Source organism: Equus przewalskii, chromosome 31 (assembly GCF_037783145.1).
Source record: "Equus przewalskii isolate Varuska chromosome 31, EquPr2, whole genome shotgun sequence".
In the NCBI taxonomy this organism is placed as follows: Eukaryota; Metazoa; Chordata; class Mammalia; order Perissodactyla; family Equidae; genus Equus; species Equus przewalskii.
In genome coordinates, this window is record NC_091861.1 from 7,181,913 (window position 1) to 7,208,002 (window position 26,090).

General features: G+C 50.1%; 1 long non-coding RNA gene across 1 annotated transcript; it reads left to right on the forward strand.

Moving 5' to 3' along the window:
• The first annotated feature begins 7,053 nt into the window (after window positions 1–7,053).
• LOC139080700 (uncharacterized) lies at window positions 7,054–19,472 on the forward strand. Its single transcript, XR_011535415.1, has 3 exons — window positions 7,054–7,321; window positions 10,617–10,736; window positions 14,357–19,472. It is a non-coding gene; the product is annotated as an uncharacterized lncRNA (long non-coding RNA).
• The last annotated feature ends 6,618 nt before the right edge of the window (window positions 19,473–26,090 follow it).

Below are 26,090 nucleotides of genomic sequence, written 5' to 3' on the forward strand. Positions count from 1 at the left end.
CTCAGTTGCACTAGCCACATTTTGAGTGCCCAGCGGCCACATGTGGCTAGCAGCTACTAGATCGGGCAGAGCAGATAGAGAACATTTTCATCTCGGAAAGCTTGATCAGACAGTGCTTAATTAGAATATGCTTGGGCTGCATTTAAAAAGATACGACACCAGAGTGAGTGGCTTAACCAAGATGCTGGTTTACTTCTCTCTTTCATGCAATTCCAGGTCAGTAAAGTGGCTCAGTTCCCCAAAGTCATCAGAACCCGTTAGGCTCATATGGGGTCCTCAGAGTCAGGGGCCCAGGTTCCTTCCGTCTTGACACTCTGCCATTCCGAGGGTGCTCCCTTGTCTACATGGTCCAGGATGTGCACAGCTGGGGAAGGGAGAAACAGAGGACATGCCCCTCCTTTCACAGCCATTCCTGGACCAGCATCCATCACTCCCACTTACATGCATTGGCCAGATTTTGTCACATGTCCTCACCTAACTACAGAGAGGCTGAGACACTTTATTCTGTCAAAAATAAAATGACTGCTATAGAAGAAGGGGAGCAGGGACGTCGAGGGCGCAGTTACACAGGGCTCTGGAATCGGCGCCTGCTAGCATGCTCCTTCTTGTCATCTTTCTCTTCTCTCTCTCTCCTTCTGCTTTCCTACTTCCTCCCTCCTCCTTTCCTCCCACACCCCCTTCTATGTGTCAGGTGCCACGCCCAGCTCACATGCACAATCTAATTTTGCCTTCGCAGCCACCTGTGAGGGTGGTCCTGATCATGCCCATTTTACAGATAGGGACACTGAGGCTCAGAACAGTTCAGGGATGAGCTGGGCCAGATTGGTCCCAGAAGTTTTCTCCCCATATTTACTAAATCGCACTCGCTTCCTCTTCCCTCCCTGTCCCAGGCCCGTCTCTCCTGCTGCGTGGATTCTCTCTGCTGCCTCTCTCTCCTCACATCCTAACTTCCCTCCCTTCCCCCCCCCCCACTCCCCACACTGCCCCCCGCTATTGGCTTTCATTCTCCGTTTCCATCTCCCAGTGCAATAGGCCTGCCTCACTCAGCCTGTTACTCACCGGTTCCACTCAGCCCCTAATAAATCTATTCAGTTGTAATCAATCTATAAGTCAGCTCTCTTGATTAAGCCTGGTGGGGATTAGGTTTGAGTTTCCTGTATTACAATTGAAGACCTGAACAATAAATCAAACTGACTGACAGAAAGAATGGGGTCACCTCAAAGGACCTCACCCTTCTCTCCCGTGGTCTGTCTGGCCAGGCCCTGACCGCGGATGACCTGGCTCCCTGCCGCTCCCAAGGCTGAGGATGCAGGGGCCAGAACAGACCTCTGACCTCTGGGCCAGAAGTCAAGGTCCTGACAGTCACGGAGAAAGGGTTTCCAAGGTGGGAAGAATCCTCTAGAGCTCTCATCCTCCCACTCACGAAAACCCCGGCTCCTCTAGGTTTTGGGTAATAATTCTCCCTCCTTGGGTTTCCTGGAGTTCCTCTCCCACCATTTGGGTACAGAAGCGGGAGGGGAAAAGACTTTCTGAGAGGTGTCAGTCCCCTGACTAGTCTGGAAACTCCGCATTTGACTTGAGCTGTTTGTGACAGAAACAGAGGGGACTGCAGGCAGCAGTGTGCCTGACGGTGGAGACCAAAGATGGGGAGGGGTAGCTAAGAAGGACAGATGATGAAGATGCCCCAGAAAGTGAAAATCAGGCCCCCTCCCCCTCTCCAGAGACCCCGTGGAGGTGGAGCGAGGGCACTCGGTGGAGGCCGACGCTGGCCGTTCCCATGGCCCTCCTGTGGGATTGCAGATGGTCAAGCTCGGGCTTCTGCAGCCTTCTCCCCCACCCCAACTCGTCTTTCCTGCAACACAGCCCACACAAACGCTGGCACATCCTGGTGTTCGATCAATGTGAATTAAACTCGCCTACTCATTCAGGCACCAATCAATTCGTGTATTTCCACACGCAGTTTTTATTATTCAGCTGTCCCAGATGTCCCCCCAGTTCACTGATGTCTTTTCGGAAGCAGTGGGAGTCCTAGAACTGAGTCGCTGGAAGATGGGATGAGCCAGGAGGAGTCAATAGAGACGGAGGGAAGGAGAGCGAGAAGGAAGGAGCAAGGTGGGTCTGGGAGAGGGAAGGAGAGACAGAGAGCTTGCCTTTCACCTCAAGCGGAGTCTGCACCAGGACACAAGGCGCATCACCGGCCCCCTGATACTCACGACTCTGGCATTTAACTAAGAAAGGAACATAGCAGAAAACAAAACAAGGAAAAGCATCGACCAAGCGCAGCCAGCCTCGCAGGTGGGGGCTGTCAGTCCCGGACATCCCCAAATCACCAACGGGGGCGCAGCAGACACGGAGTGTCTTCTCACTGACCCGTCTGTAATTCCCAGCCTGGCAGCCCCTCTCCTGGGGCCCAGCTGCCGGCTCCTCAGCCCCCTTCTCGGGGCAGCAGGCAGGACCACGGCTGCTTCTGCGCGGTTGCGTGCGAGGCCTCGTGTTTCCTGCGATGACACATGGGACGTGAAGCTTTGCTGCTCTGGCAGGCCCCACAGACTGGTCTCCTTGGCATTTCGTTCCTGGGCGTGGGTTGGTTTGTTTCTCTCTTAACCACTCAGCATTTATGTCAGTACCTCCCAGGCTTTGGGGGGGCCCCCAGAAGGCCCTCAGGCCTGCCCCACGGACAGCGCCTCTGCCCTACCCACACCCCTCACTCTCCTCCCCCGGGGGCTGCCTCAGAGAGCCGATGTGACCACCCCCCAGGGAGGTGTGTGGGCCCTGGCACCCTGAGGACCCAGGACGGGAAGTGCTCGGGCCCACGAGAGGCACTGTCACACCAGTCCGGGTCTGACATTCCAGGAGGGCCGATCTGCCTCTGCCCCTCCCCAGCTGTGTGACCTTGGGCAAGAGACTTAGCCTCTCAGAGACTCAGTTTCCATACATGTAAAATGGGGCAGTGAGACCCTGCCTCCCAAAGTTGGCGTGAGTACCGCGCAGAGCGTGCTCGCACAATGCCTGGCACACAGTAAGTGCTCGATAAGCGCACGTGTTACCGTTATCATGGTTAACACTTCATGGAGGAGACTGGGACAATTCCCCTGGTATCAGGGGGCTCCAGTCCTCCCATTTGCAAAATACAAACACGCGGAGTACAGGAGATTTGTCAGGCCCCTCGTCCTCCGGGGCTGTGGGAAGAGAGAGGCATGACCCTAGAACCCTCTGTGAGACCACCCTACAGACTAGCAGAGTGGAGGTCATCGAAGCAGAGAGATGAAGAGGGCTGCTCAGCATCCGAAGAAACCACTTTACCACCAACTAGTCATGGATCCCCAAAATGTCCACCACCGGTCACTCCTTCGGGATAAGGCAGAGGCCCCAGACAAAGATAATGTGTTGAGTCCCTTTGGGGCACTTGTTTCTCTGATCCGACCATTTCTGCCCTGTCAGTAAAGCTGGGAGAAAAACTGTGTAGGGTCAGCTGGGAAGCTGAGTCTTGGACGACCAGCTGTGAAGAGCACAGCTGCAGGGGTCATGCACGGGAGGGCGTGGGAGGGGAGAGTGTGGGTCCTAGCAAGCAAGGGGAGCGGTTAGAGTACTGGAGCCTAGGGTCTCCAAAAGAGGGGTGTGGTGGACACCCCAGGGCGGCCTCCATGATTCCCACCCCCTCCTGTTCACACCCTATGTACTCCCCTCCCTTTGAGCCTGGGTGGGACCTTGACTGATTCTAGCCAACAGAATGTCAAGGGTGAAGAGATTTTGCAGATGTCATTAAGGTCTCAAATCAGTTGATTTTGAATTCATCCAAGGGGAGATTGTCCTGGGTGGGCCTGACTTAATCACGTGAAGGCCTTTAAAGTGGGACTGGGCCCTCCCTAAGGTGAGCAGCTCTCCTTACAGGCTTGAGAAAGTCCGCAGGCACTTTAAGGAGGTGCATATGGCAGGGGGCTGGCAGCCTAGTACCCGAAGGCGGCCTCCAGTCAAAAGCAGGCAAAAAGCAGGAACCCTCAGTCATCCAGCTACGAGGGGATAAACCCTGTCGACAACCCGAGTGAGTTGGAAAGTGGATTCTTCCGCCTTTGAGGCTCCAGGGGGAATGAGGCCGCCTAACACCCCAGCCGCAGCCTGTGAGACCCAGTCAGGCCGTGTCCAGACCTGAGACCCTGAACACCGGGATGGACCAACACATGTTGTGTCATGTGGCTAAACCTGCGCACTCTGTGAGGCGGTAGAAAACAGAGAGTGGAGGGAAGGCGTCCTGGAGCAGGAGGCAGGAGGTGCTGAGGCGGGGTCCCACTGTGTCGCCTTAGCCGGCTCCTCTCGCTCCAGGAGGCGCTGCCCCAACTCCAGTTTTGTCCTGAGGTGGAAAGGGGCCACGTCCGTGGGAGCTGCCACCCTAGGAACCCTGGCCTGAGCTGCTGCGAGGAGGGCAGCCTCCCTGAGCCACGAGGCCAGGGCACCCCACCCGCAGGGAGAGCCAAGCTCTGTACCCCAAGCGCCGGGCTCCAGGCTGGCCCATGGAGGAGGCCGCCGGTGCTGCAGAGCAGCATGGATTGTCCAGCGGGGTCTGGTCCAGGGCCTGCCCCTCCACCCCCGACCCAGTGCTCCAGGGAGCGTCATCCCAGCCTCTCTGGCTCTGGTTGTGTCATCTCAGGCCCCATAGCACCTCTCGGTAGACCCGGGGCCGCCCTGGGCAGCAGGCCAGGCACCCCAAGACCAGACGCACAGACCACAGGGTGCAGCCCTGTGCCCCACTCACTCGCTCCCCCCCCAGCGCAAAGGCCTGTGGGGCCCGTCCCCCTCGACCCCATGTGTGCCACCCCCTCCCCGTGTCCCCATGGGCAGCAGGGCCCTTGAGCTGACAATGTTTCTTAAGGACGGAATCTCTCTAGGTGATCTTTAAGCTTTTATTTTTTTAGCCCTAGAACCCTTTCTTGGAACAAAACTCGTACAAGAGAACTCGGTCTGTGAGGACAGAAAGTGGAGCTGCTCCAACTGAGTGCGGGGAGGGGTGCGGCCTGTCCCCCGAGAGCCCTGCCCGCGGCCCCCTCCCCCGCTCGGCCGCCCCTCCCAGGGCAGCACGTGGAGAGTCCAAGTGCTCCTTGCAAGGTTTTTCGACATTCTGCCCAAAGCCCGGTTAGGACTTCCTGTTTGTTGTCCTCAGGACAGGAAGTCCCGCCCTCTCATCCCCAGCATGGCTGTCAATCAGTCAGGGCACAGGGATTGTTCCGAGTCCAGGGAGACTGAGTTCCTCAAGATTCAGCCACCGAGATATTTTCTGTCCCTGAGACTGTGACCCGTCCTCGCCACCCTCCTCGCACGCGGGCTGATGTGTACCTGCCATCTGTGAGACAAGCGTGCTGGGCCTGAAGAAGAGCTTGGAATAGACTCCGACTTGAAAGGGAGCTGTGGTTACTCCGCCCTGGCAGGAGCTCCCGGGGCCTCCCCCGAAGATGTGGGCCAGGCTCTCTCTGCACACGTCCCGTGACAGGGAGCTCACTATCCCGCAAAGCACGCGTCTCCCTGTTGGGCAGTTCCTCTTCAAACTCTAAGGTGTCCCCCTGTCACTCTCAGCCACTGGCTCTGCCTCTGGGGCTCAAAGAATAATGGTGTGTAATCTACACTAAGAGGAGCACAGCTCTCCCCAGGCCGGTCTACCCCTGGCTGCTGCGCCGCTCTCCTTAGAGGCCAGTGTGTAGACTGCTTCATGGTGGCCCAAGGAACCCGCCTCCCAGCATCCGTGGCCTGTGTATCCCCCTCTCTCACTGACTCTCAGATTGGCCATGTGACTTGCTTTGGCCAATGGGACATTAGCAAGCATCGGGCCTGATAAGCCTTTGCAAATTGGCGCTTGCTCTCTTGGAAAGTGCCCTCTTGAAAGCCAGCTGCTGTGCTGAAGGCAGCCCGAGTTAGGCTCCTGAACGATGCAAGGCCACGTGGAGAGAGGCCCTGGGGGAGGAGAGGCCATTTGGGATGCTCCAACCACAGGTGGGCTCCCAGCTGAATGCAGGCACGTGGTGATCTAGCCAACACACGTGGAGCAGAAGAACTGCCTGGCTGAGCCCCACACAATCATGAGAAATAACAAGTTGTGGTTTTAAGCCCCTGCATTTTGAAGTGGGCTGAGTGATAGATAACTGAAAACCATGAAGGGACTTTTTCTGGGAGCAAGTTTCTGGGATAGTCTGGCCAAGATTTTTTATCCCAGCTCAGTCACTTGCAAAGAGACTAGACCAGCTGGCTCAGTTGAGAGATAAAAAACATCTTTACTGGGGATACTGGGAGCCCTGCCACTTAGAATTAAATTAAAAGGAGCCAGTCAGAGATGGGGAGGAGGTAGGAGCCTTTGGCTTGAGCAAGTCAGAGAGCCCTGGCTGGATGACAAATTATGCGGAACAGCTTGGCTTTCTGCACAAAATGGAATTATACTTCAGTTCAAATTCTTTGCCACTTATAAATTACTTTTTATTTTATTACCATACAAGCTGCCATCCAGACAGTCTTGGATGCTGTTCTGGATATGCCAGTTGTTCTCTAAGCTCTGAAGGTGCAGATCACGTGCCGTCCCCAGTGGTTTGGGAAGAGATGCTTTTTCTTTCAAGAAAAGAGCTTTGGGTACATGTTTGTGGTAATGACTCAGAAGTGAAAAAAAAAAAAACAGTAAGATCAATTGGGCGTTATAACAGCATCCTGAACAGGGAGAATTAGTGTGAAATGTTCTAGAATGATGCTGCCCCAGCCTCCATGTGTTCATTTCGTAAGCATCATTTGAGCACCTACAGTCCCTGCCTTCCCGGAGCTCACTGTTCAAGAGAGTCTGACAGTTGAAACATCAGGTGCAAGGCGCTGTGATAACGGGTGAGTCTGGGGCTGAGGAAGCACCTAGAAGAAGGCTGACTCCTAAAGGAAGCTATATCTAAGCTGAGGGCTAAAGGCTCAACAGAGCACGTTTGTGTCCAATATCCATCTATCACTTCTCCCTTGCAATTAGAATATCATTTTATCCTGGTGGGCAGTGTCCAACTAAAAGACTACATTTCCCAGACTCCCTTGTAGCTAGTAAGGAATAATGAGGTATAAATGGAACTGTACCGGGTTTCTTGGAAGGAGGTCTATCTCGTCTGGGAGATGCAGCCTGGTTCCTCCATTTTCCTGCCTAGTACGTGAAACTGATGGCTGGAATTCCAGCAGCCATTTTGTACCATAAAGCAAACTCGAGGATGGAAGCCAACTGCTGAGAATGGTGGAGCAGAAAGTTAAAAGGAATTTGCCTTCCAGACAACTGTGGACTGACCCTAACGGATACACCTACATGTGCAGAGGCCCAGAGGTGAGAGAGCACATGGCATACTCCTCAATCTGCAAGGGGTTTCAGGTGGCTGGAGTTCAATAAGGAGTGTGGCGGAGGAGGGGATGGCAAGAGGGGCTCGAAAGGGGAGCAGGGGTAAGACTGGAGTTTTGGGGATAATAGGGCTCAAGGAAATCGTCATTGCTGGCATTGATGAAGGGTTTTAAAGAACTGGTTCTCCTCTTTCTCTTCTCTACACCTGGAGAAAGAACCACCTCCCATTCCCCAGAGACTTAGTTTGAGGGAACAAAATGTCCTCCGTCAGAGTGTGTCTCAGAATTGGGGACCTGCCCTCAGATATGAGAACTGCCTCATGACTGTTTGTAAACTAAATTAAATCTGGCTCTGAGCCCCTTCCCAGGGTGGTGTCAAATTTAGCCTCCCCCTCCCGAGGGCTGTGCAAGACCTGAGAGCAGAACTTGTAGAAAACCAGGAAATCGTTTCTGAGATGCCCGTTACCCAGGCTGGGCAGCTCTGTTTCTGCCCAGCGATGCCTGGGAACAGGGATGCCTCTGGAGGAGCCCCTTCGCCCATGGCCCCCTGTTAGTGGCCTCCTGCATCTATGGGCCACCCCGGCAGAGGTCTGGCAGCTCCCAGGCTCCAAGGGGACCGTGGCTTGCTCTCTGCCACCCTCAGAAACCCGGAACCCAGCCCTTTACCTTTCTTGGGGAAACTTCCTTGCCCCTTTCTGGGTTGGCCCCTCCCAACATCAGCCCTGGCCATTCCCCAACCTGAAGGAATTCAGCTCAAACCCTCCTGAACAACCCTGAAACACGGAAGAGATTTACTCCCACCTTCCTATCCCTTCTCCCTGCCCTGGGGAAAGGGATCCTTGTAAGGAGCTCTTTTAAATACTCCGTTAGGCCTCTCGCACCATCACTGATACAGAAGGCCCCTGACAATGATGTAGCTGCGAGAGACTTGTCACCCCAGATAGCGAGGAAGCACTTAAAGGTAAGTAGGGTTGTGTCACAAGGACTCAGGAGCCAGCACGAAGGGGCTCTCCCTGGCCAGAGACATGGCAGTGGGTATCGATAAGGATAGCACCTTCAATAGATTGAAACAGCTCGAATATATTTAAATCCATGAGTCTGTAATGATACTTTAAAAAAATTTTTTAATTCGTTATCAGCTAGGGATGCTAATACATTAATTTATTATTTTGAAAACTGACAAAGAAAAAAAATCAAGCAAGAGACAAGGATAGAGAGAAGCCACTCTGTTCTGAGTAAATATATCCCAAGATGTTAAAGGAAAAGAAACAGGAGGAGGAGGAGGGTCAGGGGGAGGAGGAGGGTCAGGGGGAGGAGGAGGGTCAGGGGGAGGAGGAGGAGAGTCAGGGGGAGGAGGAGGAGAGTCAGGGGGAGGAGGAGGAGGGTCAGGGGAGGAGGAGGAGGGTCAGGGGGAGGAGGAGGAGAGTCGGGGGAGGAGGAGAGTCAGGGGGAGGAGAAGGAGGGTCAGGGGGAGGAGGAGGAGGGTCAGGGGGAGGAGGAGGAGGAGTTTAGCCTGTAACAACTCTAGAGTCACAGAAACAGGAAAAGCAGCGGCTTTTTACAGACGCGCAGAGGACGAGAACGCCTTGCTCTGCACCTGGGTGGTGAGGGGGAGGTGTCCCCTTGGGCCGGAGCAAGCAGGGTGTCCTAGGATATGGTCCTCCAGGGGAAATGTCCAGCAGAAAACCATAAGCAGAAAAGAATGGGGTGCGTTTGGGATGGGAGAGCAGCAGGAATATTCCAGAAAGCATCTGGCATTTTCCCAGAGTCCAACAAGCCATTTTACACAGTGTTGGAGGATGAAAACAAGATGCCATCTTCACGGGAAGGAATGAGAACTGGGTAAAGCCACCGAGCTTGGCAGTTTTCGGACTTTGAATAGCCCTCCAGGGGGTCAATTCAGGAAAGTCCGGGGTTGTCCAACAAACCGTGGAGCCCCAGGGAGGGAAAGGCGGAGCCAGACTCTGCGGAGAGGCCCAGTGGGAGGGGAAGAAGAGAAGGAAAATTAACCGGAGGATGAGGCAGGGGCCAGGGAGCTTCTTTTGTAAAAAATAGAGACAAAATATTGTAGCGGTTAAGATCATCCGTTCTGGAATCAAACTGCCTTGGTTTGAATCCCAGCTCTGCCAGTTACTAGCTGCATGACCCTGGGCAAGTAAGTTACTTAATTTCTCCATGCCTCAGTTTCCTCAGCTGGAAAATGGGATAAAAATAGTGGGAAAGTTTGGAGCAGCTAAGCATTATGGAGTGGAAAGACACGAACAACAGGACTGCTGAGCAGTCAGGACGTGCAAGACACTGAACTTCCAAGCTGGTGGCTGCCCTTGACCTCACTCAAGGTCGCTGACCTTTCCTCTGCCACGCTCTCCCCTGCGGGTGTCTGCACGCGGGCTGGGGGGGTCCTCTGGGGCCGTAGGAATTGCTGAGCACCTGAGAGCGTCCTCTTGCTCGAGTCTCCTCTGAAATCTTGCCCCTCAGGGAATAAGTGTAAAGCTGGGCTTCAGACATGCGTTTTATGTTAGCTGCTTCCTCATTGTCATCTTGTTAAGTCTCTGTCTAGACAACCCCGTGAGGTAGGTTTTATCAACGTTTTTACACATAAGGAAAATAAAGTAGTCAGAGGTCACACAGAGAAACAGAACCAGCAGCTCAAGTCCATCTCAAGGCGGGCCCATCTCAAGGCGGGCCCATCTCAAGGTGGTCCTGGCAGTGCCTGCCTTTGCTCCCCAGACCCCATGTCCCGTCACTTCTCCATCAGCCTCCGTTTCCAAACTGGGCTTCAAAGGCAGCCTTCCCGACCCCTTGGATTACCCATCTGAGCAGGACAGGGTGATTTGAAGCCGGTGGGCAACAGCTCCTCCCTTGCTCTTCCACGAAGCCATAAACCGCCCCGTACAGAGGATGCCACAAGTCAGAGCACTCTACTGGGGCCAGGCTCGACTTCTCAGCTCTGAGCTGGTAGCTGATAAGCACCGTCTTGTTCCACCGTCTCAGCCCATAAGTGAGGCGAGAACTGAAGGCAGCCAGGCATGGCTGAGGCAGGGGCGCTGGGCTGGCTCCTGTGGAGGCAATGCCCAGCAGGAGCGCCTGGGACAGGGCGGGTGGGATGGGAAATCATGGGGAAAGGCCCTGGGGGGCGAGTCCCAGAGGCAAGAGAAGGAAGCCCAGTTGAGTTGGGGTTGGGAGGGGGACCGTGAGGGCAGACTCCATAATTTGGTGGGCAACCTTGCCATCTTCCAGCCTGGTCTGTTCACATTCTTCCTCTATCCTCTTCTTCATTCAAGGATGGACAGGGGCAGAATCCAAACACCCAAGAGAAAGACGAGGAGACCCCCAGGACCTCACTCCAAGGAGACCAGGAGGTCAATGGGCAGAGCTGGAAGGACTGGGCCACCTGGAGCCAGGTGGGACAGGGAAGGGGGATGGGGAGGGAGGGTAGAGAGAAGGGGATGGGAGCCGGCAGAAATGCAGTATGCTTAGAACTTCCTGTCATTGCATCTGGCTCTTTCATTGTTCAGAAAAGGAAAGTGAGAACCCCAAAAAGCCAATTCTTGACCACGAAGCTCAGAGGGGTGGGAGAGAGGAGAGAAACCTTCAAAAATTGTGTTGACACATCTGTCCGAGACCCCCTCACAGAGGAAAGAGGCCGAAAGATCCCTGGCTCCACCCAGATGAGCTGACTCTGGGGGGGGGTGGGTGCTTGCGGGAGGGCGCAGGAGTCTAGGGCGTGTGGGTGCAGCCCCTGTCTTCAGGGTGCGTGCTGTACTGCCCCCTCCCCCAAGCTCTCAAATCTTCAGGGAAGCTCATGGTTTCCACTGCTATTAAGTGCGGGAAGCAGCATAGAAGAGACTTGGAAAGGAATGTACACCTACCCACGTGGAGAGAGAAGAACAGGGGAGCCCTTGCCACACACACAGGTGGGACTCAGGCCTGCTCCAGTGAGGCAGGCTGTCCCGCACCAGGCCTTGGCCATGTTGCCATGGAAACTCACTGTAAGGGACTGAATGGGCTGCGTTTTGTACTTCATCTCCCAGCGTAGGGTTTTAGAACGCAGAGAGCAGGTACGGGTTTTCTCTTGCTTCAGTGCCAGCTGAGCAGCTCATAGATCCTGGGAGGCAGCCTTTGAGCTGCTCTGGCTCACAGAACAGGGTCAGGGGCACCTCCCCAAACCAGCCTCTGCGATTAGCCCGCCTGGCCACTCTGCTCTACCCTTAGAGGTTCCAGGCACTGTGTCAGGCACCAGGGATGCGAAGAGGAGCAAGGGACAGATCCTGATCCAAAGAAGGGCACAGTCAAGTTGGAGAGACAAATTCACGAATAAATCAATATAAACTCAGAGGGCGAGTGCGCTGACCACCCCACCCAGGGCAGTTTGCTCAGTGAAGTGGGTGATGGGGACCAGTGGTGGGACAGAGGACTTGAGGAAGGTGGTGAAGGTTTGCACAGTCCTTAAGGGGAGCCAGTTAGAGGACCCGGTCAAGTGGCAGGTGGATGACACCCAACATCCCCTGAGGCTGAACCAAGGCCCATCTACAGACAACGTGCGGGGCTCCAGCGGGGCTGAGCTAAGAAGGCCAGCTGTGGAGGCTGTGGTCAGAGAGCGAAGCGTTGGTTGGAGTAAAGATTCTAGAAGAGGAGCCGCTCTGGGAATAAAGGCAGGTCCGGGGCAGGCCCTGCGAGTGGGTGTCTCACCAGGACCGGAGACGAGAGTCCCAGGAGTTGTGGAGGGGCAGGAGTTTCCTCCTGTTGGGGGACAACAGTGTCGCAGACAGTGCTGTCTCCTGGGAGTGAAGGGGCTGTGGCGGGAGTGGAACGGAGAAGATGGTCCACCCACCCCAGCATCTCAGGGAATGGAGGAGGGTCGGTGGACACACTGAGGACTGGATTCCCTTCTCTCCATCCAGGTTCCCTCCTGATAAGACAGGGGTAATAGTGCCCACTCCCGGGTTCCTGCAGGGCGTCCGAGGCTGGGCACACGGTGCTCCCCTCCTTCCTCCCATGGTCCCTGTGCTTCCCCACATCACTCAGGAGGGAGTCGAGCACTGTGTGGAGTGTGTCTACACCGGCTCAGATCACTAGCCAGCTCAGGGGCTGAGTGTAGACATTGAGCCACAAATGAACATTGGTTCTGGTACATGTTCAAGGCGTGTTGGCACATTGCATAAAAGAACAAGAACTCAACCCAAGAAGCGAGAAGGGCACAACCTGGAGGAGGTGAGTTGGAAGGGTGAAAATCGCCTCATGCTCTCCCCTTGGCCCTTCGTGGCCGGTATCCTTTGTAGATGCCGGGCAGGCACCTTGTCAAGCCATTTCCTGTTGGGATAAATGACAAGCACCCCAAAAGGAGTATTTAGGAGAGTCTCAAGGCTCCTCTTTATGGAGAGCCAAACTGAGGAGAGTTTACTCACCCCCTGAAGCCCCAGCCTGCAGCTGAAAAAAAGGGCTGGCCCGGCCCTCGCTCAGTGCCACAGCCTCTCTTCAGGCAGGAGAGTCCTGCGAGGATGAAAGCAGGACTACCTGGGTCCTCATGCCCTCCTTAGCACCAGCAAGGTGACGTTAGTGGGATCAGCCTCAACTTTGGCACCAGAAGACCTGGATTTAAATCACAGCCCCACTGTTTTCTGCTGTGTGACCTTGGGCTCTCAGTCAGCCTCTCTGAGCCTCGGTTTCCTTTCCAGTAAAGCAGGCAACACAGGGGTTGTGTTGAGGACCAAGCACTAGAGTCACACTTCTCGAGTCCAAATACTGGTTTTGCCACTTACTAGCCAGTGACCACATCCTCCCCAGTTATGAAGCCCAGCCTTGCAAGCATTCCACATGACCACACGGCCAAAGGAGTGTGGTAGCAACCAGCCACCCCTGCCATGGCCACTTTGGGCCTATTCTGGACCAGCTGGGTCACCAGGTGCCTAGGAAGGGGGACTGTCTTACCCACATCTGTCCCCCACCCCTGGCCTCTCCTAATTCTCAGTGGAACTGTGCGTGGCCCGCAGTCTTCCTTTTCCTGTCTCTAGTCTCACAAATTCTGCCTCAGATTCTCATCTTCCTCTGGATCCCATCAAAGCCTCCTGAAGTCCCTCCTGATTCTGGTTTTTCCCTCTTTGGGACGGTTGAACCCCATGCTTTTGTGGGACAGAGCAATTTGCATTCACGGCCCTCTCCCCACTAGGCTGAACTACCAGCTCTGTAACACAGGAGCACGGCTGGGTCACCCCTGCCCGCCCCATCGCCTACCACAGTGTGCTCTCTGTAAGGCAGCCACTGCTATTTGGTGTAGATTTTTCCAGTATTTACAATCATTTGTAACTGCTTTGCAGTTACAAGTAAGGAAGGAATAACTTATGCACATTCAATGGTTTTTAGTAAATTTAGAGAGTTGTGCAACCATCACCACAATCCATTTTGGAACATTTCTGTCACCCCAGAAAGATCCCTTGTGCCCATTTGCAGTCACTCCCTGTTCCTAGTCTCAGCCCCAGACAATTTATAATCATTTTGCCTGAAAAATCTGAGTCAAACTTTCTTCCCCCAAATGTTTTGCTCTTGAAAATAAAGCTGCGAGAACATTCGTAGAGGAAAATTCGACAGCAATCTATGCTGATTCAGAGGAGGTCCAGGTCTCTGAGCTGGACCCCGCACGGCACAGGTGACGTGGGAGTGGATGAGCGCCATACTAAGACCCTATGACCACGGAGTCCACAGCAAGGCAGGGATCCGTCGCTCCCAGCAACGGCCACTTCAGGAGCTCTGCCTCTCTCGTGACAGCTAAACTAGTTAACTGATCTTAAGTTAATTCTCTTTTTCCCACCGTTTTCTCACCCTCCCTCCACCCAGCGGAAAGGCTAACTAGAATTGAGTAGCTCAGGAATAAACAGCAGGAGATGGAAAAGAAAGGGTTATGAAGTTACAGGTCATTCACCCAACTTCTCAAGGAAGGAGCCCTTTGCTCAGTTTTCCTGCCTCCACATGGGTCTCCCAGAGTCCGGGAGCTCACTATTTGAAGATCTCTGTCTGTCTTTTCCAGATCCAGCAGCCCGTTTCCTCCAATGCATCACGTAATATGCTATGGACGTGTTCTTCTGGATGTACTTATCTGTGAGTAAGACGCTTTAGAGCCAGAAAGATAAGGGGTGGTGTGGAGTGGGGAATCCTAACTCCACCATTCCCTAGCTGTGTGACCTCAGGCACCTTCCTAATGTCTCTGAGCTTTAATATGCCCATCTGTAAAATGGAACCAGAATGGCCTACCTCAAAGAATTATTGCGAGAATTCAACAAACTGTTATAGTTAAAACACCAGGTACAAAGCATGTGATTCAATAAATGTAGTTTTTTTTTTTCCTCTTTTTTTTTTTTAAGATTTTATTTTTTCCTTTTTCTCCCCAAAGCCCCCTGGTACATAGTTGTATATTCTTCGTTGTGGGTCCTTCTAGTTGTGGCATGTGGGACGCTGCCTCAGCGTGGTCTGATGAGCAGTGCCATGTCCGCGCCCAGGATTTGAACCAACGAAACACTGGGCCGCCTGCAGCGGAGCGCGAGAACTTAACCACTTGGCCACGCGGCCAGCCCTAGATTTTTTAAATTAATGTAAATTGTGTAATTCTTAAATTGTGGTCCCAGGAACACCTGAATACACTTCCGGGGGCCTCTCCCATACACGTAGGACTCTCCTTCTGCTGTGAACTGACCGCCCGGCATGGTTCCCGCCCCTTTGGGAAGCTGCTCCCCAAATCCAACTTCACAGATGCAGTGAGTCAGAACCCAGATCCATGTTTTTAAAATGAAACCCTGGTGGTAATGCAGGAAGTAGTTGGTAAAGGTAAAAACTAGATACCAGGAGCCCGGGAAGAGATCATGCAACAAGCCAGGCAAGAGCGGCCAAGGGCCGGAATAGGAGGGGGACCCGGAAGAAGCTGGGGAGGGCGGCCCTGAGAGGTGCTTAGGAAGAGGGGTGGGCAGAACCGCTGAGTGCAGCATGGGGTCGTGAGCAGAACACGAGCTCACGCGGCCTCTCCTTCAGAGGCAGCACCTGCCTCACTTCATCACTGGCGGCTGGGCAGCCAGTCACTGGAATATTTCCTGAGGGCTTACCGGGCGCCAAGCTCTGATCTAGGTGCCGGGAACACAGCCCAGACAGAGGCCATGCCCTCTTGCAGCTTAGAGTCTAGTTGGAGAATAATGTATTTTAGTAGACTGACCCATAGTGGACACTTGATAAATGGTAGCTATTATTATAACCACTAATAACATGATACTTAAATATATAGTGACTATGAGTTCTGTTTCGGCCACCTAACATCCCTTCTCCTTCCGCTTGGTGAGCCATCCCGCTGATGTAGTAAATGTAGGTACCAGCCTACCAGCTTCCTGGAGGCGCTGCCAGCAGGCTGCCTCCTCCACCCGCCGCAGGCCCATCAGGAAGCAAGAGCCTTGCTTGGACATGTGGGTGCTCTCACTCGGGATTTGACCCTCAAGCAAGTGACCACGTGGGCAGAAGCTACAAAGTTCGTTCATCCAAGCAGTGAAGCCTGGGCCAGGCTATTCGTGCTGCAGGATTCTCCCTTCCAGCCTGGCCGTCTGTGAGATGGAGAGGTCAACGTCCAGGGGACTCTTGACATCTCCTTGCAGGTGGATTTCAATCCATTATTCAGGACTGCTGGGAGAGTGCTTTGGGATATAGCAGATATGTGGTAAATGAACCGAACTGACCTGAATTGAAAGTGAATTTGATACAGTTTCATCTTAACTATTGTCCAACTTACAATTTTTCTTTTTGTTTTCATTGGAACTCAAGTGCACGAACTGAACTGATTGTAGTCCTTGGTTTGTGACACACTCACTACAAGTCCATACATGGCTTGCTTTTTTTAGTTCTTCTAAGTAATACAATAAGCACCCGTGAACCCAACAGATCCAAGCAAAAGCTAGGATCCTAACAATAACCTGTACCATATGGCCCCACTCCATCACAGCCTCTTGGCTCCACCTACCCGACGCAGTCATTCTTCATCCTGTGTCCGTCACCACTGGTGCTTTCCTGTAAAATAAGTTTTATTGCATCTACATGTACTTCAAAAACATATTCTTTTATAGAACTTTAGTTATTTTACACTTTATAAAAAGGACAATATATGTTGCTTTTCCAGGCTAACTTTTTTTCACTAAATATTATGTTACTAAGATTATCCATATTGTGTATGGTTATAGTTCATTCACTTTCTCTGCTGTATAATATTCCACAGTGTGAATATACCACAATTACCCATTCCCTTTTCCGTTAATGGACATTTGGGTTGTTTCCAGGTTATTGCTATTGTGAAAAATGCTACTATGAGAATTTTGGTTCAAGTCTCCTATTTTACGTGCATAAGAGTTTCTCTTGAGTACGTACCCAACGGTGAAACTACTGGGTCATAGGGTAATATGCGAACATATGTGGATGTTCAATATTAGGGAATAAGGTCAGACTGTTTTCCAAAGTGTTTCACAAATATACACACCTACCAGTATAAGAGATTCTGTGGCTCCACAATCTTCCCAGCGCTTGGTGTTGTCAGATTTTTAGTTGCTAGTTGAACAGGGGTAAGACAGATTCTCACGGAGGTTGTAACGTACCTTTCTCTGTTCAATTCTCATTGAGGTTGTAACGTACCTTTGTCTGTTTTCATCTGCTGAAGATGCCGAACATCTCTTCTTGTGTTTATTGGCCATATGTGTTTCCTCTTCTGTGAAATGTCTATTCATGTCTTTTGCTCATTTTCCATAGAATTGTTTGTGTTTTTCTTATTGGTTTGCGAAAGTTCGTTATATATTCTTGACGCTAATCCATTGTTAGTTATGAGCGTCATCTCTATCTTTTCTCCAGTTTATAACCAGTATCTTTCACTTTCTTTAAGAAAACTTTTGAAGAACAGATGTTCTTAAGTATAGTATAGTCAAATGTATTATGCTTTTATATTATTGTCAATAATTTTTGTGTCTTGTTTAAGCAATCTTTTGGTACTCAGTCTTAAATATATCCACCTATATTTTCTGCTAAGAGTGTTAAAGTTTTTTTTATGACATTTAAGCCCTTAATTCTTCTGGAACTGTGTATGGCATCAAGTACGGACAATGCATCTTTTCCCACATGAATAATCTTTTTCTTGAGTCCCATTCATTGAACAATCTCTCTTCTCCCACCAGCGTAATATGCAACTTCTGTCATATTCCAAGTTCCCTTACATGGTCTTATGGACTGAATGTTTGTGGCCACCCCCCCCCCCCCCCCCGCCACAAGTTCGTATGTTGAAGCCCTGACCCCAGTGTGGTGGTGTTTGGAGGTGGGAAGTTTGAGAGGCACTCAGGTTTAGATGAGGTCGTGAGAGTGGGGCCCGCGTGACGGGGTTGGTGTCCATATGGGAAGAGGAAGAGAGACCAGCATGCTCTGCTGTGTGAGGACACAGTGAGAAGGCGGCCACCCGCAAGTCAGGAAGAAGGCTGTCACCAGGAACCCAGTGTGCACCTTGATCTCGGACTTCCCAGCTTCCCAAACTGTGAGAAACAATAGTGTGTTGTTTCAGCCACGTGGTCTGTGGCGTTTTGTTATGGCAGCCCGAGCTGACTGATACACGTGCGTGGGTCTTTCGAGAGGCCCTCTCTTCTGGGCCATTGGTCAGTTTGCTGTCCCTACACCAATGCCACCTTGTCTTGTTGGAGGTTCACAGTATGTCCTGATGTGTGGTGGGGCATACCCCCGCCTTCCTGCTCTTCCTCTTAAGAAGCAGCTCGTTATTCTTGGCCTTTTACTTCTTCCATATACATTTTTGAATGATTTTATCAAGTTCTATGAAAAACGTTGCTTGGATTTTGATAGGGACTGCACTGAATCTATAGATCAATTTTGGGAGAACTGACATCTTCATGATCTGAAGTCTTCCTCTGCATGAGTTTGATAGATCTACTTATTTGAGTCTTCACCACCTCTAACATAATTTTACAATGTTCCCCATAGAGGTCTTGCACGTATTTTGGTAGCTTCTTGATAGTCTCTGATGTTCTTATTAGACACCGGATATCCTAGGATATCATCTTCAATAGTAATTACATGTCTAATTGTTTGCTGCTGGTATACAGAAAGGCCATACTGACTTTCGTATATTAATCTTATATCCAGCAATTTTGCTAAACTTTTGTACACATGCATGTTAATAATTGCATGTCGATTCTTTTGGGTTTCCTATATAGCAATCATGTCACCTGCCAATACTGAGTTTTATTACCTCTTTTCCAATCTTCACGCCACTAATCTCTTTTTCTTGTCTCACTGAACTATAAGGTCCTCCAGCACAATAGAACTCATGATAATGGGCATCCTGGTCTCATTCCCGATTTTAAAGGAAATGCTTCTTGTATTTCCCCTAGTAGGATTTTATTTGTTTAGTTTTTTTTATAGATACTTGTTATCAAAGAAATTATCTTTATTCTTAATTTAGAAACAGTTTTTAGAATGAATAGTGTTCAAATTTATCAAGATAAACCTATTGCGCCTATTGAGAGGACTGGATGGTTTTTTAATCTGTTAATATAGTAAGTTATATTTGTAGTTTTCTAGGATTAAGCCATCCCAGGATAAGCCCAATTAAATGTAGTGTATATATGTGTGTGTGTGTGTGTGTGTATAGATAGATATATATATATAATTTTTTAAAGATTGGCAACTGAGCTAACATCTGTTGCCAATCTTCTTCTCCCCAAAGCCCTCCAGTACATAGTTGTATATTCTAGTTGTAGGTCCCTCTGGCTGTGCTATGTGGGACGCCACTTCAGCATGGCCTGATGAGCGGTGCCATGTCCGCACCTGGGATCTGAATCAGCAAAACCCTGGGCCACCGCAGTGGAGCGCACGAACTTAACCACTAGGCCATGGGACCGGCCCCCCTGTAGTATATTATGTTTTAATGCCATGTTGGTATTTCATTTGCTAATCTTTCGTTTAGTGATTTTGCATCTATCCTTGAGTGAAATGGTCCATAATGTTCCTTTCTGATAAAGGCTTTGGTTTTGGTATCAGCACTGAGAGAGGAAGATGCTGTAATCCAGCTTTAATCTTATCTTTGCACAGGAATCCCTGAGATCATTTTTAATAAATAATCAACGGCACCTAGTGAAGTCTGCTTTTTCCCCCTAAGTACTTAAAAATCAACTAAGATAACAACTTTTGGTAGAATTTTCTTGTGAATTGACATCAAATTCGCCAAAATGTGGATGTTAAAACCTGTTTTGTTTCTTTTAAAAAGATCTGGATAAGTTTGCCCGGCTCCAATCCTCCAGCACTCTTCCTATTCGTTAATTCGTTAATTCCTCAGAGTCGAGCGACAACGGTGCGTCGGGCACACCTGTGTGACTCAGACAGCGCCTGACAGCCTGAGCAGGGGCTCCTGAGAAGCCGAAGCGTCAGCTGGTATGCAACCTGTGAGTCTGTGCATAGCACACAACATTCACATTTCTTAGAAAAAAGCAATTTACATCAAAGACATCATCAGTTGTGGACTCCTGGGTGAATGCATTATTTTATCCTTCAAACAGAACTTTCTAGATTTGCTCCCGGGAAGGCAACCTAATGTGAGAGCATTTTGTGGCCAGGCAGCGCCACTCAGGAGCAAGGCGTCATTGTCCTTATTGGCAGGAGTGTCTCGTGGCCAGCTTTCCTACTCCAGCATCCATCAGATGCTCTGCTCATCCAGCTCGCCGCTGGTGACAGGTGGGCTCCGGGAGCCCCTCAGGGCACGGAGAGGTCCAGTTGTGAAGTTCAAAAGCGGGAAAGTACCTGCGCCAGTGCCTCCCAGCACAGCCTCACTGGCTTTGCTCCTTTCATCTTCCAGCTGCGCGGGCCTGAGCCAGACAGGCTGCCTCATCACCAGATGGGGTCCCTCCCGGCTCCCTCAGGGAAAGCCAGGAAGGCCCCTCCTGCTGGCAAAGCCAAGCCAGACTGTGCTTTGGATTAAACACAGGGACACTCTCCAAGAGACCTCATGGGTTTCTGAGGGCTGGGTCAGCGAGATCATAGGATAAGGTGGCTCGTTACCTAAAGAGAAAGTATTTGTGATTTTTTTCCTCTTGCCCATTCTCTTTCCTCCTTTCTCTCCTTCCCCACTAGAAGGAAAGAAGAAAGAGAGACAGAGAGGGAGGAAGGAAAGGAAGAAAGAAAGGAAGAAGGAAGGAAGGGAGGGAGGAAAAACCTCAAGCCATAAGAGTCCACATCTTGAAATTTCTCTTAAAACTGGAAGGAGAGCCAATAGTTAATCAGGTTAGCATGGGGAAACTGAGGCAGCTCAAGGGTCAAAGGGCAAGCTGGCTGCAGGAGTTGAAGCCAGCAACATTTGGCAGCTCAGTGAGACATGCCGTTCCCTGGGCTGGCGGCTGCAAAGCGCTGGGCCCTGTCCGCCCTGCCCTGGGCAGCTGAACGCACAGCCTCCTGCTGTTCTGCACTTGATGAGCTGGACTAGCTCCCGCTCCGGAAGTATGTGTCCTGGGCCCGGTCCTGACCAGCCTCTGACAGATGCTTTTCCCCACCACGCCGGCCACCCCACGCCTTTGGGTTTTATTACGCCCTGTGGGCCTCTATTTCCTTCCAGGTACCATTTGTTGGTCTCAAACCAGACTTCACCGGGACAAAAGAGTGGGAAGAAAAATGGCCCAGTCTGTCCCAGAACATTTCTGTGTTGTTTGTTTTTTCCATTATAAAAGAAAGAAATACTCAGAGAAAGCATGGAAAAGTACAGGCAAGTTTTAAAAAGAGAGAAAGTACCCATAGTTCCACTATTCAGACAACTGACATTAATATTTTGGGGAACACTTATGCCCCAGTTAACACCCTTTCCTTTTTCCAGTTTAAGAAGATAGAGGTAAATAGGTGTTAAAATGGCAATTATCACAACACAGAAGTGTTCCCAATGAAAGAACTATCTTCCTCACGCCCCAGCAGAGTTTTCCCTAAAAATCGTTCTCTCGAGCTCTTTTGATGTGGGGCGTGGCGGGGTCTCTCACTCTCTCTTCTTATGCTTTCTGAATCAGTTCTTTATTTATTATTTGAATTTTTATCCATCACACTCGTATTACTTTGAGAGATTATGAATTTATTTTGCAATATCTCCAGCAGCCTCACAAAGAGAAGAGCTTATGCACGTGGACAAGTTGGAACCCAACGTGGCAACTGAAGATGGCCACAAATTCCCGTGTCCCCTGAAACCGATCTGTTGACGTCCTAATCCCTCAGCACCTCAGAATGGGACTGTATTTGGAGATAAGGGCCTTAAAGAGGTGATGAAGTTCCATGAGGTCATTAGGCTGGGCCCTGCTCCAATATGACTGGGGCCCTTATAAGAAGAGGAAATGTGGACCCACAAAGAGACACCAGGGATCCACACACACAGAGGGAAGACCGTGGGAGAAGGCAGCCATCTGCAAGGCAAGGAGAGGGCCTCAGAAGAAACCAAGCCTGCCGGCACCCTGATCTTGGACTTCAGCCTCCGGAACTGCGAGAAAACACCTCTCTGTTGTTTCAGCCCTCCGGTCTGTGGTATCCTGTTAAGGCAGCCCTAGCAAATTAATACACTAGTTGTGCAGCCTTGAGCAAGCCACTCAACCTTTCTGAACCTCAGATCTCCACCTGGGTCATCGCAAAGATAATCAATGAATGGGATACACAGCCATCTCCAGGATACGTTAAGTGATTAAAGCAAGGTGCAGAGTGGTGTAACTAGAATGCTTCCCTCTGTATAAAAAAGATGTTTCGGCGGCTGGCCCAGTGGCATAGCAGTAAAGTTCACATGTTCTGCTTCGGTGGCTCAGGGTTCGCAGGTTCAGATCCTGGGTACGGACCTACACACTGCTTGTCAAGCCATGCTGTGGTACGTGTCCCACATATAAAATAGAGGAAGATGGGCACGGATGTTAGCTCAGGGCTAATCTTCCTCACCAAAAAAAAAAAAAAAAGATGTTTTGGTTATCTACTACTGCGTAACAAACCATCCCAAAACTTGGTGGCTTAAAACATCAACAAACATTAATTATTTCTCATGAATCTGTGGGTTGATGGAGTAGTGGTTCTGTCGGTTTCCCTTAGGGTCTCGCATGCTGCTGCAGTCAGATAACTCACTCACGTGTCTGGTGCCGTGGCAGGGATGGCTGAGAGGCTAGGGCCTCTCTATCTCCATGTGGCTAGCTTGGGCTTTTTATTTGGCAGCTGAATCCTAAGTCCTAAGGGTGAGCGTACCAGGGAGGAGATGAAGGCTGCCAGTACTCTTAGGTCTGGAACTGGGAGAGCATCGCTTCTGCTGCATTCTAAGGGTCAAAGCAGTGCCAGGACCAACCCAGGCTCGAGGGCAGGAGAGAAACTTCATCTCTCAGTGGGGAGAGGGACAAAGAATTGTTACCATCATTAATCCAGTATGAAATGGGAGGGATAATGTGAATACATACATATTTGCCAATATTTTTAAAAACTGATGAATGGATAAACCAAATACTAATAAAAATCACCTATGTTATTAAAAGTTCCCTATGCCGGGAGAGAGAACTGTATGGAGGAGATGGGGTGAAAGCCAGACTTCTCTGAATATATCTTGTTATGCAGTTTCGACTTTGAATTCATAATTTTTTTAAACCAAAAGGGCAAAAAATCATCTTAAAAATTGAAAAAACAAAAGGAAAGAAATGCACCTAATTGCATATCAAGTCAGTGGCATAACAACAAAGAGAAAATAATTACTTCAAATGACTTTAAAATACAGAATTTTGATTATACAGTCCTGGTGGGACATATTCTAAGGACAAAATGAACCACAAAGAAATTTTATGCTGCATTCAATAATCTTATTGTTAGCAGCAATATGCATATAGCTGTTTTGAAACTATTATAGATATTGTGGAACAAGGCACAGAAGTAATTGTGTTAAAGTCATTAAAAACCAAGCTTTTCAGCAAAGACAAAAGAAAGTGTAAATTCAACCAAGTTAATTAAAAACCCCGTAATCTTAAATTTGAATTGGAAGTGTTAGTACTAACTTGTGACTGTTTTTCCTCTTTAAAAAATATGAGAGTACAGACAGCACAATTATACTTGTATAAATTTCAAAACCAAACAAAATCCATGATGTGAGAAGTCAGGAGAGTGGTGTTCTTTGTGAGGGGTGGTGCCTGGGAGGGGGCTCTGGCGGCCTGCCGGGTGCCCGTAATCTGTTTCTTGATCCAGGTACTGATTAGTGAGGTGTTCTCACTCTGTGAAAACTCACCAGGCTGTCTGTTTGTGATTCGTTCACTTTCCTGTTATACATGTTATGCTTCAATGAGAAGTTTAATAAAAAAAAACAGCTGAGCTGTGAGTACGTAAAGGCCTGGAGGGGATAACAACCCAGCGGCACTGAGCACCCAACACCCAGCTGAGGGCCTCTAAGCACCAGTTCCTCCTGAAGGAACCAGGGCTCCTTGGAGAAACAGCCGATTCCAGGTCAGGGGCGGGAAACACCTAAGGGGAGCTTGGAGTATCTCGTACCAGAAAACACGGAAGCACTGGGATCAGGTCAGAAGGACAAAGGAGCCAACGCCAAGGGGCCCCACCGCCTAAGACGGGACAATCTGAGCAACACAAAAGAATAACAAATACAATCAATTGGAGAGACATCACACATATAAAAATCTGTGTGCCCAGATGACACTAAGAACAATAAAACTCATTGGTCAATCTTCAAGGCTGCTAGGCACCGACTCCTTACTCTGAAAACCAACAAAAGGAAAGAAATTCTTCTTTATAGAAGGTAGTCATCAGGTAAAAAATCAGAGATGAAAAAATTGAAAAAAATCACTATTTTGCAACCCCGAATGAAATAAGGACTCTGAGCCGCTGAAACCATCAGCTGGCACAACCTGAACCCAGTGATGACAAAAAGAGACAAGCCAGACCGGGCACCTCGTGCTGTGATGCGGTAAGAAGTACGCAGCACCACATATGAAGAATTCTAGCCCAAAAAAATGGAACCTGAATCCAGTGGCTGCCAAGGAGGCGGGTGGGGGAGGTAGGGGTCCATCTGTGCGCAGACAATAGGTTACTTTGGAGAGAATTTTAAACCAATAATAAAACCCACTAAAAGTCAGTCTGCTTTCTATTATCACCAGGCACCAGCTGTTCTAAATAACGTGAGTGATGAAACACGCCTTTCCTCCAGGATTTCTGTTCCCAGTGGTTCTTCATCCTCAGTACGCCACTGCCTGAATCTAACCAAGTTTCTAGACCTAAAGAACAGCTTATAAGAAATATAGGCTGAGGAAGAACAAGTTAAATGACATCATAAGGAAGCGTTCATCCCAATCCAGAATATGGAGCATCCTACTTGACCAGTCACCCAGGTTCTCCAGAAAATCACAGCCATGAAAAGAGGGGAGGAGCTGCGACAGACAAAGGGACGGAGGAGTCGAGAGAGACTTAACTGAATGTGGACCCTGTGTGGCTCCTGATTTGGACAAACCAGCTGGTAAAAGATAATCATATAAAGATAACTAAGTTAATTTATGCTAGATGTGATAATGACATGATGGAGCTAGACACATAGAGATATAGATAAAGATATTCGGTTCTAAATGACTGAAAGTATTTATGACTGAAATGTCATGACGTCTAGGATTTACTTTAAAATACTCCAGTAAACAAATGAACAAGCAACCCAAGGGAGCAGAAGAGAGAAAACAACGTTGTCCCTGAGTTGATAATTGTTGAATTTGGGCGATGGATACACAGGGGTTCCTTATTCTTCTCTTTTTTTTTAATATATGTTTGAAATGTTTTCATAAGAAAAAGAAAGAGAGAGGCAATGTATGTACAGTGGTAGCTCCCATCATCATCACCCCATCATCATCATCGTCAGCTGGGGGCTCAGGCATGAGGCCGGTGGCATCTAATTCTCTGAGAAGGAGGGAGTGACAAGAGCTGGGTCAGGTGCCGGCCGAGAGGGCTGGGCGAGGCCTGGTGGTCAAGGTTCGGGCCGACAAGAGGGCCCAGCTCCACTGCCGGGCACGGTAAGAGCCCAGTCATGCGGGCAGATCCCAGGACGCTGAAGATACGGTCACTGCAAACAGGTGGTAGATAATCCAGGTGTGAGTTGGCATCAGGAGATAAGGCAACACTCGGGCATCCTTGGGGAAGGGAACCTGTACTCCACCGGCACAGGGTCTCAGGCCTGAGGGAAGGGTTGGGGGAGGCGGGTTAGGAATGAAACAAGGGGCTGGCAATGGCGAGGGAAGGCTTCCTCCCAGAGCTGCTGTGCACCAGCTCACAAATGAATTCCATCACTAACCCAGGTTACCAGGGGCCCTGGGCTCAGGAACAGCTGGAGCAGATTCCGGATTCTACATCCAGGTTGGAGGGGGTCCCTGCACTGGCTCCCAAGGGTGGGGCTAAGCTCTGGACATCCCCCAACCCGGGACGTGACCAACTAATCCCAGAGGGCAGGGCCTGGTGCGAGCCTGTGAAGGGGACTACGGGACCCCCAGGGTGAGACTTAAAGCGCTGAATTAGTCACTTATGTGAACTTTTCTTATTGGGCGCACGCGCACACACACGCACACACACAAAGATTGCTTATATCACTGAATATGTGTTAAAATAATCCTATTATACAGACGGTCCCTGACTTACAACAGTTTGACAACGATTTTTCGACTTTACGATGGTGTAAAAGTGATATCCATTCAGTAGAAATCATACTTTGAATTTTGACCTTTTCC